The following is an 18,223-nucleotide window of genomic DNA, read 5'->3' on the forward strand; positions in this document are numbered from 1 at the left end:
TTAGTGGATGGATAAAAGCCAGGGTTTTTTGCCTTTTACACTTACATATTTATCCTTATTGGAAAATAAATAGTGCAAGATCGTTAAGAGTTCATAAAATATAAGAAAAATATCTGTTAAAGCAGGCAATAACACTTATTGATATCGTATATCTTTTTTTATATTATTGAATGTTTATTTTAATTTAAGAATCACGTTCAAATACTTACATCGAAAGAAAAAATGGAAAATTGCTTTAATGGGAATAAGCCACAATTGAAGTTTAAAATAAGAAAAAAAGTACCATTGTTTCGTCCCTCCACACATATTTTTCTTATTATTTCTTATTAAGTATTTTATTAAATATTTCTTCTCATATTTAATTTAATTAACGGGGGTGTGTTTACGTTACGCAACTAATACGGTTCTGTAGACATCGCCCTAACATACTTAACAGGTGCAAAGTTTTTTCTTCGTGCACTCACTTACTATTAGTATAAACACCGTCCTACAAACCCTTCAGTTTTGTGTAACCATACATCTCCAGTGTGATTTGATGTTGACTAACCCAAGATTCTACATAGTCCAGCGCTCTGGAAAGAGAAAGAAGAAGAAACAGACTACATCCATCATCAAAAGATAGTGAATATTCAAATTAATTGATAAATTTACATTTAATTTATTTCGTCATTAACGTTAAAATAAACATTTGATAGATGTACGAGCCCTTCCCATATCAGTTGGCCCAACGTTAGATTGATAAGAAAATTAAATTTTAGAGAACAAAAATAAAAGCGCAGCGTAAATTTTAGAAGTTTTAACGCATCGAACAATGCAATTTTTCTTTCAATTCGTTGACGGATCTGGCAGGGTGTTTTCTCAACGCTTTTTTTATTTCGCGGCACACAGTCTCTATCGGGGACAAGTCGGGAAGACTTGTCTGTTAGAAACGCATTCTAGAAGTGGTATGACATGGTCTTCAATCCATTTTAAACTCTTTTTTGAGGTGTTCCATAATCGGTAAAAGAAATTCTTTTAAAATATTCAAATATTTGTCCGTGTTTACAATCCCATCGATAAAATGTAACTTTCTCACACATTAGACGACATGCTGCCCCAGATCATGACAGATTCAGGAAATTTGACTTTTCTCTTCAGACAGTCGGAATGGAAAGCTTTATTTTTCCTGCGAATGACACGACTCCTACTGTCTCCAACACACACTTCAAATCTGGACTCATCACTCCATTGCATTGCGACTGAGTCCAATCATTATGCACTTTTAACCATCTTAGTCTATTTTTCTTTTGTTGTAACGTTAAAAGTGGCTTTTCCTTAGCCTAAAATAAAATGAAATTTATAAAACCAATTCGTACTAATTTTTTCAACTATAAAACTTACTTTGTAAGTACCAAATCCTAATTTGTGGGCCTCTCGGTGACATGTTGATCTAGAAACGTGTCTTCAAATAACGTCACTCCATAAAACGCTTAACTCCATATAATTTGCTTGTCGATTTTTCACTATAATGCATCTCAATGCCCTTCGAGCTTCTTCGGTTATTTTAATTTTTCGTACATTTCTAGATTTTGTGACGTCCGAACCTGTGTTTTGTATTCTTCTTACACTATAGCGTGACAATTGCAACATATTCGCGATTTCCGAATTGGATTTTTCAGAATTAAAAAATCTAATAATGATTGAACAAATTTTCTCATCGATAACTTTACCTCGACACATTGTACAATCCACAAACGGTAAAAATCTTTACAGTACCTTAAAATACATTTGACATTAACTGACGATATTATTGTTTTGATGTCATTTTTCCGTAGCTATCTCTGGATTTAACGTAATTATGAAAAAATCAACTTATGTTGACATAAGTTAATGCATAGCTAGGGTTTAGTGAATTTTTTTTTATTGTTGAAAATAATTAAAAAACCAATTAAATGCCATATTAATTAATTGGGAACTTATAAAATCATTCAGAATATGGTATGGGAAGAGACTCGTAAACTTTTATAGTTAATTAATACATTTATTCAACCATCATTATTTCCTTGTCCTTTATCTCTATGGCAGGTCGGCTTCCCTAATTTGTGATCTGATCCCCACCAATTCCTTGATGATGATTCTCCTCTCCCTGATGATAATGTTGATGTTCCTCTCAATACGCTAGTATTGGGTGATTACCATTTGATCATCGAACGTGCTCTAATCGTCGTAACCTATGCTCCCTCATTTTGTAATTAATTGGTGCCTAGGGCTTGCTCAAATAACTACATGCTTAATGATCCTTTTCCACTCCACTCATTCATTTAAATATTACCATTTCCATTGCAGGCATTGGTTGTGCTTTCTTTTTAAGTGCCCAACATTGTAAATTCCGCAGCCTGGCTGCGGCAGCCAACATATAAGAGCAGCCAGTAAAGAAAAAGCTGGTAAAGCGCCCTCGCAAATTACATTGGTAATTTCTTCCCATCCTCGTTTTCCCCTTCTTGATCATTGCAATTTTTAGAAGATATACCCCAAATCGTCCTTCCTTATCCCAAAACGGCTTTCAACATCCCGGCTTAATTTTTCGGTGTCAAAAGTCATTTTAAAAACATTGGTGACTGCCGGTGTAACAGGCATGTTGTAGCGGCTGCCGCAGCCAGTGATTCTTGGCTGCCTAGTGCGTGGGCTCCCGTAAACCGTCGAGGTTTGAGTGGCTGCAGCAGCCAGGTTGTCTAGTGCGCGGGGCACTTATTATATTGTCTCTTCTTATGTCTGCTGTGACTTTGTTCCGTCTTAACTTCGGTCTTCCTCTGCGCCTTTTGAATTCTTTAAATTTTGAATCCAGTCATTTTTAGAACATGGTCCAATTACCTAATTCGTTGTGCTCTTATCACTGGTGCGAAGATTCTTCATAGAATCTAACCAACTCTTTATTTGCTCTTCTGGTCCATTGTCAATTTGTATTCTTCTCATCAAAGATTTTACGCAGCACTTTACTTTTCCAAATCACCAGCATCTTCTGTTATTTATTTGGTGCGGTCCATGTTCTCAAAAGCATATGACACGATAAAACTCATTAAATTCTTGTAGATTCTTTTTTTTTACTCTTTGGATATATTTTTGTTTCTTGCTAATCTGTTGAGAGCAGATACACCACGGTTGTACACCATAATTCGTCTCGATATTTCTTCTCCGATGTTAGGTTTTCTTGTGAAGATAGATTTTCTAGTTCTTAAGTACTAAAATTTTTCAACTCCTTAGAATTTATATTTTTCCTCGTATCGTTGCCACGGTTATATGCTGCCTCTGCGTGAACTATTTGTTTGTTGGTTCCATATACTTTTTTTGTTTTGTTTATGTACAATAATTTGACCACTGCTTCCTCCTCCAGCTGCTTGACTGCTTCTGTTAACTCTGTTTTGTTACCTGATTGTGGACTAAACTCTGTTTTCTGTTGTAGATACCTTTTCTATTGATATTTGCTTCCTGCGCGTCCTTTTCTAATACTATATTAAACAGTATGGATGACAATGGATTACCTTGTCGTACTACTTCTTTGACATGTAAACCTTATCGTCTCTTCCCTGTGAATAACTATTTTCTTCGTTGCGGTCCGATTATTTTTCTACCACCTTCTAAGTCATTTTCGTACAATAAAATTATAAAAATAGCTCTAGCGTGCGATTAACATGTTCTTGGCTTCCTAAGATCGAGTTCTTGGGATTCACTTTTATTTACTAAAAATTTCCATCCTTTGCTGTTGTCTTTCCCTTCCTTCAACATACCCCATTTCCATTCAATTCAATCGTTCGAGAGTCTCTTTTATGATGAAAATCTTGTTTAGTGTTAAACTTTGACTTGTTTCATATACTTAGTATACTTCATATACTTATAGGTATTCATAGACTTCATATACTTATAGGTATTTAACTGATAAAAAAAATTGTGATATTACGAAATTGTGAAAAATATGGTGTTAATGAAAAGTGTTCAGTGTTTTTGAAAAATATGGTGTATTAATGCTGACAATACTGTACCTACAATATTTAAATTAAGCCAAAAAAGCACTATCGGCCATGAAGAATAATATTGAAATTAGATTTGTTGTTAAATATAATGGTGATAATTAACTGTAAAAAATCGTTTTTAAAACACGACCAGTGATTTAACACATACTTCTCAGACCATCTTTCGTGCCTTGTTTGAACTAATATGATTATCGGGGCACTTAGCAGGAATTATAACTTATTTGCGATGGCTTTTATCATCTTTTTTTACATGTAACTCAATTTATTTTGATCGTTATTCAGTCCCCAATTTATCGATAACAGTGCTCCATTTATATAAGATTTGCGCTCTCCAGACCTATCATAATAAATGTATTTATGTAGGAAAATAAAGTGGTTACTGAATATATTAATCTTTTACAAGTTTGATCCCAAAATAATATCTTCGGTAGACATAAATATTGATTGCGACACTCCTCTACGTTCAATGTTATTTGGATCGTTACCTTTAAATATGTATGCATGAGTTGCATAATGGTTCCGAATATGTATTTTGTAATAGTCGCGATTAGAATATTCACATGACGATATTAATTAGTTATTTCCAGTTCACTGACTGAACGATATCGTATTGTTTGACGAATTTCAAGTTAATGGGGTCAGGGTGAACCATTACCAAATTTGCTTCACGGTTTGCCCTAGAGCTCTGTGATTTTACCAATGCAGGGCCGCACTACAGGCCAAAGACAAGATTCACTTATTTTATTGATGTTTGATGAACTTTAATTAATTTTAAAAACTATTTTCTAGATCATATTGTGAATTATTACGAAAATACTTTTTATAGATACTATGTACAGATATTATTAGAGATTTAGAAAAGAAAACTAAGAGATGGAGTAAATTCACAACAAGAATATTTAAGAACGATAGAGACAAGATTTGTCGTAGCAAAACTGGACGCTTCTTCTTCCAACATTTTTTTCTAGCTCACCACTAACCAACATTCATTATTAGAAGCATGCTGCATGTTAAAAAGCGATTTGATCAGTGATTTGTTTCTCGTTAAGGCTTATAGACTAAGAGCTGGAGCCGAATTTTGTCGTAATCAAGAATACGGACAGATTATACGGCGGTATGTTGGATTAGTCGTGTACATGACTTTCCCGCACGTGCGGACAGCTGACTGGAGGACGAGGGTAGTTATAAGGGATGAAAGTCGCAGTTTTTTGTTTTTTTTTTGTGACGCTGTGTTGTTTTTATAGTCCATATCCCGCAAACATAAAATTAAGATCTATAGAACAAAACACCTTAAATTTTACGAAAATTTAATGTCTTTACTGCATTTATTAAATAGTCAACACATTTGTTGGAATATTTCCAACATAAAATTACTTTGTTTCGCTGACAGTAGTATCAAAGCATATGCTCTCTGTGTTTATCTAAGAACCGTATATAGTGACAACTCTGTCTAATCTATTTTACTCACATCTAAATCTAGAGTAATCCCAATTAAAACTGTATCCCTACCAGTTGAAAACCAGTCTTGTGGTCTGGATTCATAAATTGCTTTGTGTTGAATCAGATCTCACCCTTCTCGTTGGACAACATTTGTTTCTAATAGTTTCTAAAATTCAAATGCTGTCAAAAAATTTTCAATGGAGATATGTCAAATCTTCAGACAACCCGGCAGATATTCCGTCCCGTGGAATGTTAGCAGACCAACTTATAAACTCCAAATTATGGTGAAAGGTATCTTCTCTCATACTCCAGTTTTAATTTATTAAAACATAATCATGAAACTCAACCTTCTCAAATTATAGAAGAAAGAAAAACAATCCTTATGAGTACGCATTCTCAGAAAATAATGCAAGACATATTCTGGCAAGAAGTATTTGAACAATTTTCTAAATTTTCAAGACTACTTCATTCGTTTGTTCGCAACCTCCAAAGAAGACGCTGAATGCAAGAACAAGATAGGCAGATATCCTAAAAATGAATGAAACAAGAATCCCAGCACGCAGAAGAAGAAACTATTTCTAGACAAGGTAGATCCTGCATAGAAAACATATTTGGCGCTATGTTCATAAAACACTTCATAGATCTTACCATTAAGACTGCTCTAGAAAAACTTGCTTAAAAAGGGAGCTAAGGTATCCTATTTTCGATCAAGAAAAATTGCGTTTCTACAATACTTTTGAACTGATGATGGATTTTTGTATTGCCATAATGTGCATGGATTAATGGAAGATTTGGGAATTTCAGCCTATAAAGCAACGTAATTGCGACTGTATTAATAGCTCAAAGCGGAGCTTGAAGTGTGTTAGTTCTTCCCCACAGTGGAAAATTATTTGGTTGAGTCCCAGTTCGAGTTAAAAATTTGAAGACATAAAGAGAGTTATTGATCTGTTACAATATCACATGCACCAATGGATCATTTGTGTCGACTATCTGCTTTCTGCTTGGACAGCAATATGGAGAGACCTGACTTGAAACCTGGTGATCCAAATATTGTACATAAACCACTTGTTGATAGAAAGAGAAATATAAAATTGGGTCTCATAAAACAATTCGTTAAAACGTTGCCAATTAAAGGAGACTGTTTCAAGTATCTCATTTTCGGCATTTCCTAAATAAAAGCCGGTGTTTTTGATAGTCCAGAGACTGGGCAGCTTTTTAAAGATAAATATTTTATCGGAATGATGTCAGAAATTGAAAAGAATGCTTGGTTGCCTTTCAAAAACATTGCTAGTGACTTTCTTGGAAATAGACAAACGCATAATTACGCTGAAATTGTCCAGCAACTCTTGGAGAGCTTCAAACTGCTAGGTTGAAACATGAGCATCAAAACTGCGGTCAGTGAATAGTAGAATGAGTGCTTCCATCAAGATTTGAAGGTCATGGAGGGACGGCATGAAGATAGATGGGATGTATATAATGATAGCTGACTATTGTTGGAGCATCAAGGGATAATGTTCTTAGATTCAACACTCCAGGAAAAGCTGTAACCGAAATTTTTTGTTCTAATATATAATTACCGTTCGTTACTTAAACAGTTATTTGTATTAACACAATTTAACTTTAAGTACAAGCTTTTATCAACCGGACATTTGGTTTTTACTTTGTTGGTACAAGTTGTTACTTTTTTTCCATTATATACACAATTTGTATGACTTTTGGGAGTATCTTGTATCTTAAAAAGTGGACGTTATAGACAAAATTCGCGATTGTTTTTAGATTCGCAGGTCAAAAGTTAGTTGAAAACAAGTCACTGATTTAACACTATCCATCTGTTAAACACCATCATTAACACGATGGTTAAGCCACCTTTTTGTTGTTTTTTTAAATTTTTTTCTATTTTGAATTCTTTGACCAATTCTCAATTTTAAACTGTATATCTTAAACTAAATTCATAAGAGCGGTACAATTCTATTTATGGCATTGAAAAAATTATGGCTCTGACAATTTCAATCATCTAAGGTTTTCTGTCCCTACCTACGTATTTCGTCAACACCGTTTTTCCCAAGTAAAACATTTAACATGTACCACGATTAACCGGTGTGCTTTGCATATTCAAATGTTGTATGATTGCCAAAATTCTTTTAAAAATCTAGTGGTTTTCTGGCACACGTCCCTCCGTTCATATTAAAATATTTATTAGTTGCTGGCGTCTGTTTGTGTTTGTCGAAATTGTTTACGCTTTTCATGTGAATACGGGATTTACCAAGAGTTCTTTCGTCACAAATTCAGAATGTACATCAGACCTGTTTGTTTCCGGGAAATTGATACAAAAAAAACAATATTAGATAAAGGTTTTGTGTCAAAGCAAAGGAAAATGAATATTAAAGATCTTTCTTTTAACAAAATTAGAAATCCTAAGATTTCCTACTTGGCAATACTAAATTCAAATTTGTACCACATTCTTCCCTTTTTTTGGCTGCCGCGACCGTCAGATTCCCAATCTCCTTAGGTCATTCTGAACACCGTCTATCTATCTGAGTCGGACTCTTCCTCTACTCCTTTTTTCTTCTGGGCCACTCAGAAACACTTTCTTTGTGGTTCTTTCCTTCCTCGCTCCCTGTACGTGACCAGCTCACATTATCTAACCTTGCGTTGGATAAGCACCATGGACAATATCTTTAGTACAGCGATCGTCATTCGTATTGAAAGAATGGTAAAAAAGAACAATTTTGACCCATAAAACATTATTTAAGGAACTAATTGAAGATCACTTTAATCCATGCTTGCAATTTTGTGAAAGAAAAACTATACTTCGTCGTATAGGACGAAGAGGTTCAATTGAGTGTTCTCTTCGATTTTTGGCGGAATCCACAAACATCACAGTTTTTATCACTCCACCAAATACACTGGAGGACCTGCCAGAACTCGTGCTGCAAAATATACAACGGTTTAAAGATAACCTTTCCCATTATCTGTAAATTGGTGACAACATTTTTATTGTTTATTTTAGTGGTAACGGTAGACTTTAAATATATTTTCTAAGCTAGAGCACCAAATCTAAACATCAAATCAACAAATGGTATGGTGTTATTACTTTTTTAACGCTTGAAGTAATTATCGTCTTTTTAAAAGCTCGGGTTATAATTTTTGCGCAAAACTGTTTTAGGTTCCTCTAGACAAGACCTTTTATTGGAAATTATACAATTGCCTTCCTCTACAGATTATATGCATTACCCTTTATCTTGACTTACTGCTTCCAATACCCAATATACAGTTGAGTCCATGGTTCTTTACCCGTGCGTCATGATTTAAAGCAGACGAAATAAGCCGGAAATTTACTCCCCTCAACAGCAAGTGATAGAAAGTGGCTACTGCTTCGATCACGGATTATATTATAAAATTTGGCGTTATCAAATAAATCGAATGTAAAATGTTAATTTTGCTTTTAAAATTTTGGTGCAGAATTTCAGCTGCAGTTGAAGTAGCTTAATAAATTCTTTTAATATTATTAGTGACTAATAAATAAATAATTTAAAAAATACATATAATTAAATATACAATCATCATCATTCTGGCTTTACAAACCTGCGTGTGTCCTAGGCTCCTCCAGAATTTCTCTCCAGTCGTCCCTATCCATCGCCTTCCTCCGCCAAGCACGTATTCCCATATTTCTGATGTCTTCATCGATGTTATCACCGATGTCATTACATGCCCTATCCACCTCAGACGTCCTATCTTAATATGTTTTACGATATCAAGTTTCTGGTATATTCTATAAAGTTCAAAGTTGTGTCGTCTTTTCCACACTCTATTGTCATTCACTGCTCCATAGATTCGCCTTAGTACTTTTCTTTCGAAACATCCTAACATGTTTTCTTTATTTTTTGTTAGAGTCCAGGTCTCTGAACCATATGTTAGGACTGGGCGTATTATTATTTTGTAGAGTTTTATTTGTGTATTTCTCGATATAATTGTGGATTTAAGGAGGAGATTGAGCCCAAAATAGCATCTGTTGGCCGTGCAAATTCTGCGGTTTATCTCTGCGGTAGGATTATTTTCAGTGTTTAAGGAGCGCTCCCAGGCACACAAATTCGTCCACTGCTTCGATGACGTCGTTTTCTATAACAAGTGGTCGTAGGATTTGTGGTTGCGCTTATTTTCATATAGTTCGTTTTGTTGGTGTTTATTAATAAACCCATTTTGTTATTGCTGATTCTTTTAATGCTACATACGCCTCTCGTACAACGTTTTCCGTTCTCCCAACAATATTGATATCATCAGCATAGTGGTTATTAAACCAGTGGTTGTGATTTGTAACATACGTATTTCTTTTTCCATAGCCATATTGAACAGTATACAGGAGAGAGGGTCTCCCTGGCGTAGCCGGTTATTTGTTTTCAAAGGTTTTTAGACAGTTCCCCCTGAATTCGAACTCTGCATTCAACTTTTTCAAGAGTTAGTTTTGCTAAATTTACCAACTGATCTGGTAATCCCAGCTCTTTCATTGCTTTTAACATTTCTGTTCTATTCACAGAGTCGTAGGCTGCTTTGTATTCTATAAATATGTGATAATTATCAATACCATATTCCAGTGTTTTTTTTTAACTTTGTTTCAGGGTTGCAATTGGATGAATTGTCGATTTACCACCTCTTAAACCAGCCTGATATTTTCCTACTATCCGTTCTGCATATAGTGCCATACGGCGACATAGTACTGTGGAAAATATTTTATACGCTGGATTTAGAAGCGTAATTCATCTATGGTTTGAGCATTCAAAGACATCTCCTTTTTTGTGTACGGTGCAAAGTATTAAATTATTCCAATCATTGGGGAGGGATTTCTGTGTCCATATTTCTTTTATAAGCTGCTGTAATTTGATCAAATAAAAGGCAGATATCGAGCACAGTTTTATTAATTTAATCTTGCCCAGATACCGAGCACAGTTTTATTAATTTAATCTTGCCCTTGAATGATTTGTTTTTGGCTAGTTTTTTAACTGCATCTTTAACTTCAAGAATCTTTGGTGGTTTCTCTTCCCTCTCGTATGCTCTGTTTATCTCATCTCTTTTGTCTTCCAGGTTTTCTTCTTTTCCCTCCATATTAAGTACCTGGTTAAAATATTCCACCCATCGATTCAATACATCTATCCTTGTTGTTAATAGGTCGCTATTCTGACTTCTGCATTGTCTTGTGGTTGCCTTGAATTCTTTTCTGTTGATGTTAACTTTCTTATAGAATGCTCTGAATTCTTTCTCTCTGTTGAGGTTTTCTATATATTTAAGTTCCTCATTTAGGTGGTTTCGTTTTTTTCTTTTGTGTATCCTCTTTTCTTCTCTTCTCTTTGTCTCGTAATTCTCTACAGTTGTTCTAGTTCTTCGGGTAAGCATCTTTCTGTAGGCTTCATTTTTTTCTTTTTTTGCATTATTGCATTCATCGTCAAACCAATGATTTTTACGCGCACAAGTTTCTGTTCCTATTTCATCTTTCGCTGCTGCTTCAATGTCTTCCTTTGTTCTGGTCCATTAGGAGTCTATACCTGTCCGGCCTTCTTCATTCACATTTTGATTCCTTAGCCTGTTGCTGATATCTATTTTATTTTCTTTACTTGTGTTTGAAATTCTAGCCTTCAATATGGAGATCACTAGACAATGATCTGAGTCTATGTTTGCGCCTCTATATCTTCTGCAGTTTATTACGTCTGTTCTATGCCTTGAATCTATTAAGATGTGATCAATATGACTCGTTGTTCTTCCATCAGGAGAGGTCCAGGTTACCTTGTGTATGTTCTTGTATTTAAAATAAGTGCTAGCGGCTATAGCGACTGCTAGCAGTCATATTGAGTCCTGCTGTTAAGTTTATTAGTCGTAATCCATTATCGCTATCGATGTTGTGTAGGCTATGCTTTCCTATCGTGGGCATGAAAACTCGCTCTCGTCCTATTCTTGCATTCATATCACATAGATCTTCTAAGAACTGTTCTTTTATTTCCTCTCGTTTGTCATCAGTTGGGGCATGTGCATTAATCACACTGTAATTAAAGAATTTCCCTTTTAAGCGCAAATAGCACATTCTTTGACTGTAGGCTTTAAAGTCAATAATAAGGCCTTTTGTTCTTCGATTTACAATAAATCCCACCCATCTATGTGTTGGCTGTCATTGCAGCTATAATATATATGGAATGGGTTTTCTTGTCATGAGTGCCAGTTCCCGTCCACCGCATTTCCTATAGTGCTAAAACATCTACTTTGTATTTTTGTTCACTATGTCTAGTAAAGATGTGAGTGCTTCAGTTCGGTACAGGGTTCGGGTATTCCATGTTCCTAATCTCAATTTCATTTTTCGTTTGCAGAGTCGTCGTCGTGAGTTCCATCCAGCTAATAGTTCCTGATGTTCCGTAACATATGTTTTTTTACAGGAAGAGGTTGTCAGTCTCTAGCCCAACCCCCAACCTGGAGGACCAGAGACTCTTTTGTTACGGTTGCCGTACCTTAGTCTGTTTTGGTTCGCGGTTATACTATATAAATATACTATATAACTCCAATACAAAATTAATTACTTCTAAATGCAAAAAAAGCATAAAATCCAACAAACTGATAGCCACAAGAAACGTCACAAATTTTACTTAAAATCTGAAAACGTTCCCAAACGTCTTTTCTGTACCTATCTCTTTTCGATGTACTGGGTCTAGAGCGTTAATAAAAATCACATGTGTCTTTACTTAATAACAGGCGGTCTGTCTTTAGTTTCAACCATGAAAGACAATGAAGTTGGATAAAAAGTATGTGTTTCATCTTGGCAGATTTTAATGACGCACGGGTAAAGAACCATGGACTCAACTGTACCCCTTCTTCTATTTTAATATATCTTTCAACTTGATTATCTCACTACCTATGTTTGTTAAAACATTATTGAAATAAATATCTTTTGTAGCTGAGACTATGGTATATTCTTTAATGTTTATCTTTAAGCCGAAGGAAGAAATTAAATACAAAAATCTTTTAGCTCATTATTATTTGATTAAAAATATTGAATTTTGTCATTAGATCAAACTATAATAAATATGTTTTTAACACATCTTTCCGAATTTCCCTCGTATTGGAATTATTAAGGTAGTTGCAACCAAACACCGCTTAGATATTCTTATACCTAAAAATCTTTTATTTTTATTATAACTGGACAGGTATTTCTTGATGATACTTAACAAACAAATTTTCAGGAACATTCCGTGTTATTCATTGTTTAAACAATCTTTGTCTGTTGTGTACGTTCTCAGAATAATATTAGGAATGAGGACAAAGCATGTGTATGTAGTATTAGTGTTGTCCTCTTAATAATGTTTGTTATTAGTTGTTTCCTTGATCATTTTTAGTTTCGTGGTGTTCTTGAACGAGTGTGGTGCGGTCTGTGAAATTTTTATAAGGTTTGTACCTCCTTTCAAGCTTAGAACAACGAAAAGGATTTGTTTATTATAACAGTTATGATATATCTTCAAAATTAGTAATCAATGTGAAATAAATTAATGGTAAATGTTAACGTTTTTGTTTTCATAAATAATTTGCATATAAAAAACTGATAATTATTCATTTTAGAGCTATTGATTTTAACAAAATTTACGCTGGCGTTTGCTTCTACATATCATTCTTGATTACAGACCCTATATGTAAAGTATTTGTGTAAATTTCGGCATATCTTCATGTCACTTGTATTATCTTTCGTTATTATCTATTTTGTATACATAAATTTATAAGCTGTATTAATTATATACCATCAATTTGATTCTATTCATCTTTGACTAATCTATAACTAACTCCCTCCGTTTTGTTATATTTTTACTATTGTTTAATGCATTGTTTCAAACCATTGCGACTTCAACAAACACTATTTACATTTATAGTGAAAACTTCTTCTGAATATTAAGATTTTTAAATTATATCCTGAATTTTATCACCTTATTATGATCTTTTCATGTTTTTAGACGTGGATAGTACAAATCAGTTCGTTTCGATATTTTTTTGTATTGAAGCAGCGTCCTTCTTCTCTTCTTTAGGTACAGTATCCGTATTCAGACGTTAGCCATCGCCATGTTTACACTTTCCTGAATGTTTTATCGGCTGCTGTGCGAAATAATTCTTCTACTATGGTAGTCCACCATTCTCTAATATTATGCAACCATAAAAGCTTCTTTCGACCAATCCATCAAGTGGATAGTTCGTAGCTCTAACAATGAGGTTAAAGTAAAAAAAACAAAAAACGGCTTCGGCCACCAAAAAAATTATAAAAATACTAGCCAGCGCAGAGCGGAGACTTATGGCCCAAGTAAGCAATTTTAGTTTCGCGGACAAGTCACAAGAGGATAAACAGGACTAAAGCGCTTAACGCTTGCCTGAGTTTGAAACGGTTAGGGTACCACGTTGGAGTTCTATTACCCAGAGTGCTATAGGGGGGAAAAGGATATTCTGGAACATTGGAACGCGGTGGAGTGATTCCTGTTCACACACGAATTAATACACCTCTCTCCAATGAATTATTATACCCGAACGTAATTCTAAATGGTGAACAAGTCTCACAGGCTGGGTTCGATTAAATTGCTTGCTTGCTTACCAATCTATCTCTTTCTCTCCACTTTTACTGGTATTATAAGACGAAGTAGATAGTATTTAGGTCCTTAAATGTTTATAGAAGTAGATGTTTATGTAAGTTCTGAATTCATCATTTTAACAACATCTTCATTGGAAGTGTGTGAAACCCACGATGTTTTTAGGCTATAGCACCACAATTCAAATGCTCTTTATTTGTTTAACATTGTGGTTTTAATGTCCATGTCTCACAACCATATAGGATAGACCACACGTAACATTTAGAACCTTCTTGTGAATAACCTTCTGATAAAACTGGTTTCCAGGTCATAAAAGCCTACGTGATATTTCGATCCTGGTTATTTCTTCATCAGAGTCACAATTTACATTTAACCAGCTGCCAGGGTATTTAAAATGGTCTACTTGTTCTGTATCCCCTCCATTAAGAGAACTGCCATCCACTTTGTCGTTGAAATGTTAATGTTAAGGCATCTCCATAACTTGCTTCATTGACTAGATTTACTAATGCCTGGAGATCTTGTAAATTTCCTACAAGAACAGCTGTATCGTCAGCGTATCTGATATTGTTAATTACTTCAGTCTTACTCCCTCTTGTCTGTCATCCAAAGCCTCCCTAAGTTGATCCCTAAAAATCATACGAACAAGCTGAATTTTGCAGAGAATATTATTTTGGGACCCCAAAAAAGATGCAAAAAAGTTTACCACTTTTATCCCCGCGCTTCCCCCTAAAACCTCCCTCGTAGGGGGGTAAAAACACAAAAAAATCGATTTGCCAAGAATCTATACACCGTGTGTCCCAAAATTAATATGCTCAGCAAAATTTAGCTTGTTCGTATGATTTTTTGAAGTTCAGTGACATTTTCGTCTCTGACGACTGGTTTACTCATTCTGGATTATTACTCATTCAACTTTCGCACAGAAGGAATACTCGGTTTTGTATAATTCGTAAAGTATCTTAAGTGTGTGGCTCATCAAACTGATTAGTCTAAAGACGCTGCATTTAGTAGGTCTGCTTTTCTTTGGCAATGTTATAAACAGAGTCTCCAATCAATCATCTTGTATTTTTTTACAGACCATTCTAATTAGGATTATTTCCGATGTTTCTATACTAACCTTTTCTATCAAAATATTTCACTTGAACATCATGTGTAGTCATTAAACTAAGCTATTATGTCAAGTATAAATCATTTCTTTTTGTATAAACTCTGCTTACTGTTTTCAATATAGAAGTTACACTGAGTAATAGTTGATTATGAGATTATCGATGTAATTTATCTTCCATTAGCTTCATTTTCATGCCTAAGCTTGTGGGGCTTTCTACGAATAGTTTAGTATATTTACGTTATTAATGACCTATTACAGTTTTTTTCCAAACTGACGTCTTTTGTACTATGTATTGTATATCGTACGATAACCGAATTGCCATTAATGTCATATTAGCTAGGCTTGATTTTATTTTAGTCACTGACCACACTTCTATAAAGTTTTCGTAAATAATCTACCGATTTCGTAATTTCTCGGAGGTTGTTTCTATTTCAAATAAATTGTTATTTAATTATACCTACCTTATGATTCGTTAACGTTCTCTCTGGAAAAAGGCCAACTTTTTACTAGTAGTCCAGCAATCTTTGTACGCATTAAATTTATTGTATCTACCAATCGGTTCGGTTTTCATATTTTCCGAGTGGGTAAAGAATAGTGAAGAAATAAAGACGTTGTGTGATTTTTTCAAAATCTATTACAATAAGGAAGTAAGTTGTTTGTTCGAATATATACAGGGAGAGTTATCATTGGTAATAAATGCTGAGATACAGGAAAATGTAATAACTAGAGGTCAGGTAACTAGTAAAAGATTCGGTATTTTTAAAGTCATTTAAAACACATTGTATCATAGCTTTAGTAATTCCTGTAAAACACTTCAAATCTTTGCTCTAATCTACATAGGTATAATGACTCTTTGGTTAATAAGTGATTGTAATTATCTCTTATTTCGGTATATTCTTGTAGTAGCATACTATATTATTCCGATTTGTTTTATTTGTATTTGTTTATTTTTTGTGTGCTTAATTCACTTGCTGCGTCCGCAAGCCTTGTAAAACACTGCAGCATGTCTCTCATACTTCTACCCACTATACTATATCGTCAGTGAATGCGAGAATTTGCGTCGATCTATTAAAAATAGTTCCATTCATTCTAATATTTAATTCTCTGATTGCCTTTTCCAAGGCAATATTAAAGAGGAGACTCGCCAGTGCATCCCCCTGTTCAGTTCTTTTCACACTGTCATAGGCTGCTTTGAAGTCGTCGAAGAGATGGTGTGTATCTATGTTATATTCTAATGATTTTTCTAGAATCTGCCTATATGCTTGAATTTGATGTGTAGTTGATTTTCCAGCAGTAAATCCGCATTGGTATTGACCAACAATATCCTTTGTAAAATGTTTAAGTCTTTCAAATAATACATTTCCGAAGATTTTATACGCAGATGCTAACAGAGTAATGCCTCTATAGTTCTTACACTCCAGTTGATCACCCTTTTTATGCAGCGGACATATTATTCCCTTTAGCCACTCTTCTGGTACCAATTCATTCTGCCATATAAATACCATTAGTTTATGGATTGCTGCAAAAAATTGATCACCACCTTTTTTTATACATTTCCGAACAGATTTCATCGATTCCTGGGGCTTTATTGTCTTTGAGTTTTAGGATGTCGTTTGACACTTCTTCTCTTGTTGGGTCTTCACTGTGTAGTTGACGTTGTAGATTTTGTTGATTGTCTATGTTTTCCTCCTTCAATATAATTTATATTTAGATGTTCGCTGAAATGTTGTGCCTATCTGTTAAGAACTGAGTTTTTATCATGTAGAATTTCACCGTTAGTGTCTTTACAAATTTTTAATCGTGGTTTAAATTCTCGACGGTAATTATTTAACGATTTGTAGTATTTCCTCGTTTCATTTTTATCGAATAAACCTTGTATCTCGTTGAGAGTGTTCTGTTAGTATTCCCTCTTCTTACGTCGATGGATACGTTTTTCCTCTGTTCTAAGACGTCTATACTCTTCTTTTTTTCTCCGTGTGCAACCTGCGTCGATGGTTTTTTGATATGCTACATTCTTTCTATTTGTGGCCATTTCGCACTCATGATCAAACCAATGATTTCTTTTTCTGACTTGGTTTTGCCCAATATTTCAACCGAATTAATGTCGATTTTTTTTCTCCTTTTCCCGATCTCCTTTTTTAAATTGGATATTCTCTCTTTAAATCGTGCTTTAACTAAATAGTGATCACTATCTATGTTTGCTCCTCTAAAAGATCTAAAATCTAATAAGTTAGAGCAGTGTCTTGCATCGATTATTATATTGTTAGAGCAGTGTCTTGCATCGCAATATTATAGTAATAAAAATATTAGGCGTGTGGCATTTATCGAAAAAGATAGATTGTGATGCCAATATCCTATGTAAGTTTACCGAAAGTTTTCTACGGGAACCTTTTTATTTATAAGAATTTTTAAATAAATTATAAAAATGGATTTTTATCGTTATGAAACAACTTTGTTGATATTTTGGGTTATTTTAAGACGAATGTTTTTCTTGTGATTTTTTCGAAAAATACTTTGGTACTTTAAGCATAAAATGTAAATAAATAATTAAAAATGCCGAAAAAAAGCCAATTTTAGCGTTTTTGGAACGCGGAATTTTGTATTTCTTTCAAAATTGTTATAAGCAGGTTCCCGTGGTTATCTTTGTGTAAACTTTTTACTGTAATATTGCAGTATCATAATCTTTCAAATAAAGCAAGATTCAGCTTCTGAAATAAATATTAATTTATTTTATTTTGGATCTCGAACCCAAACAAATCGAAAAAACTCGCTAATTCCATTGCATTTCAGACATTTCATGCCTGTGTAAACAAACAGACGAGCGAAGGAAGATCGCAATCCTTGAGTTCTTGACTCCATACAGATATTGGGGGCTATGATGTATCGTTTACGTAAATAATTAGATACAAATGTAAAATTGAGAAAACGTATATCAAATTACAGTTCTCAAAACTTCTCTTGTTGTCCTGTCTTGGTCTTGTGCTATGCATAAAATAACCAAGCCACAACAGAAAATTATATAAAATATTAGTTACGGTTTTGTCATATTGTGAAGATCTGTCAGTTAATCTAAA

General features: G+C 34.2%; 1 protein-coding gene across 6 annotated transcripts in view; it reads left to right on the forward strand.

The window, feature by feature from the left end:
* The window catches only part of LOC140435149 (protein fem-1 homolog CG6966), a 239,290-nt gene that overhangs the window by 178,546 nt on the left and 42,521 nt on the right, over window positions 1-18,223 (forward strand). Inside the window, exon 1 of one of the 6 annotated variants that reach the window (XM_072523894.1) lies at window positions 12,730-12,868. The exons of 3 other annotated variants lie outside the window; for them this stretch is intronic. The gene's annotated coding sequence lies outside the window, so the exon portion shown is untranslated. 2 more of the 6 variants (XM_072523893.1, XM_072523895.1) reach the window with 2 other exon arrangements.

This window comes from Diabrotica undecimpunctata, chromosome 2, assembly GCF_040954645.1.
Source record: "Diabrotica undecimpunctata isolate CICGRU chromosome 2, icDiaUnde3, whole genome shotgun sequence".
Lineage (NCBI taxonomy): Eukaryota > Metazoa > Arthropoda > Insecta > Coleoptera > Chrysomelidae > Diabrotica > Diabrotica undecimpunctata.